This window comes from Capsicum annuum, unplaced genomic scaffold, assembly GCF_002878395.1.
Source record: "Capsicum annuum cultivar UCD-10X-F1 unplaced genomic scaffold, UCD10Xv1.1 ctg82981, whole genome shotgun sequence".
NCBI classification, from domain to species: Eukaryota; Viridiplantae; Streptophyta; class Magnoliopsida; order Solanales; family Solanaceae; genus Capsicum; species Capsicum annuum.
In genome coordinates this window covers 200261-202546 of record NW_025893815.1, presented here as the reverse complement: position 1 = coordinate 202546, position 2286 = coordinate 200261, and the positions used below count along the sequence as shown (strand labels likewise).

Sequence of the window (2286 nt, the reverse complement as noted above, 5' to 3'; positions counted from 1 at the left end):
CACAGTAGTAAGGTGTATGTGTTGTAGTTTCCTTATATGATCTTGGACAATCTTCACCACCTGACCTAGTTTTCAAAGTTAAGTTAGGCGCTAGTCTACTTGATTAATAACAATCATTCCATTCCTTTCCTTTGCAGGATGTCTTTTAGTTTGTTCCCTTTTTTTGTTTTGCTTAAAGAGTAGAAAGAAGGAATGTTGTAGATATTCAACTTAAAATCTTGTGTTCTTTGAATACATTTTTAATGGCTTCTCAAAGGTACAACATGTAAATTTGTTCACCATTGAATTCCTATTTAAACAGACTTCCATGTATTGTATGTAATTTTTCTTTAAACTTGAAACTATGATATGCTTCTTCCTCTCCCCCCTCCGTCGTAAAATAGAAAAAGTTTTTCAATTCTTTCATGCAAGTGCAGTTAAAGTATCTTTGTAAATATTTTCTTCTTTATAGAGAAATTTTATTTTTTTTTCTTTGTACTGGATTTTATTAGGAGCATGTGAAGGCATTGGAGGAGCAGAAGCGCAATAGAGTGAAGTACTTAGAATTTTTAAAATCTTGCGACTTTATTAAGGTATTTGTTCTGGTGTAATTAGCATCAGTTTGTAGATTATGTTTTTCTATTTCCATGAGCTAGAACTTCCATAGTTCTATTGTTGCTGACTTCTTTTGTTCAGGTTAGTAGCCAGTGGCGGAAAGTTCAGGACCGCTTGGAAACTGATGAAAGATGCTCCCGCCTTGAGAAAATCGATCGCTTGGAGATTTTCCAGGTACTACTCATTTTTATAATACATCATAAATAACTTTTTCCAAACATCTCATTTGTACGCCTCAGTTTTAAAGTTATGTTGCATCCTTTTCTGTTTTAGGAATAGATACGTGATTTAGTGAGCGAAGAGGAGGAGCAAAGGAAACTACGGATGGTATATTGATTATTAGACTCGGGGGTTAAAATTAAATTTATGTTTGGAGACTTTGATTTATCTCTTTCTCGCTGGGCATACACCGTTGATTCAAATAGGAAGAATTAAGGAAAGCTGTACGTAAAAATCATGATGAGTTCCGAAAACTGATGGAAGAGCATGTTGCTGTGGGAATACTTGATGCAAAAACTAACTGGCATGATTATTGCATCAAATTTAGTTTATCTTTCTTGTGTTCAGTGAGTGATTACCTTCATGAGTTCCCTTTTCATCTTTTTTGAATTTTTTATCCAATAATTTCCTTCTTTAATTTGTGCTTGCAGATTAAAGATTTTGCTGCATATCCAGCTGTCTCATCAAATACTTTAGGATTAACAGCAACAAACTTATTTACAGATGTTATGGATGAGCTGGAGAAACAGGTGAAATAGGTTGCTAATAGGAGTATTGAATTGTGTCAACTACATTTGTTACACTAAGCCATATTTACAGACTTTACACTACAATCCCTTTTCATTTGCTTTCACTTAATGAAGGTCTGAATCTGAATGGTTAAGATATCATCCCATTAAGTGTTTTTTGTTTTATAAAAAAAGATTCAACTGTTAATACATCTTAATGAATCAGATGTTAAACGAAGTCTGAAAATCATTTAGATCCTCACTAAAAAGTTCAATTCATTAGGTAAAAAAGGAAGTTAGTGCATTACTATGTAGGAATATACTGGGTTTGTTGTTGTTGTTGTTGTAGTACATTAAAGAATAGAACATACTTGGTAGGATAAAAACATGAGATTGAGATTTGAGAGTTACCCCTCTGCTTGCTTTTCTTTTTTAAATAACACATATTTTGTTGAGATAACAACAATGAACGATTGTTCCTATTAAACATCTGTGTTGTTTCTCTTTATGCCAATTAGTTTCCTTTTTTTTTTTAACTAGATGGTAGGTATTTAGGCTAATAGGAATGGTATTGTCATAAACTTTATAGTTAGGGGTTCCATGCTTTTAATGTAGTATAGATATAGATGATTCTTTCAATCTAGCCAAGCTGTATTAAATGCTACTTCACGGATAATTGTAATTGACTTCTCCTCCATTGAATGTTTTTAATGGTTATATTACCTTAATTGTTATATTTTCTCGAGCAGAATAACTCTGAGAAGTGATCATCAAACTTCCATGTTTTCACGTAGTTTCTTTGACTTTCGAGGACTCCTTTAAAGTATCACACAACCACACCATTGTGTTTCAGCTAAGACTGCATTTGTTTTTATTAATATTCAGACATTTGAATCATTTTGAATGCACATCTGAATGGTTAAGATATTATCTCTAGATCTGAAAACTAAATGATTAAGGTTGG

General features: G+C 32.5%; 1 non-coding gene across 1 annotated transcript in view; it reads left to right on the top strand.

The window, feature by feature from the left end:
• Window positions 1-1256: 1256 nt before the first annotated feature.
• Window positions 1257-2286, top strand: part of LOC107848007 — a 4006-nt gene continuing 2976 nt past the window's right edge. Inside the window, exon 1 of the transcript XR_007051803.1 lies at window positions 1257-1343. This is a non-coding gene — a transcript (uncharacterized LOC107848007). The remainder of the gene's footprint in view (window positions 1344-2286) is intronic.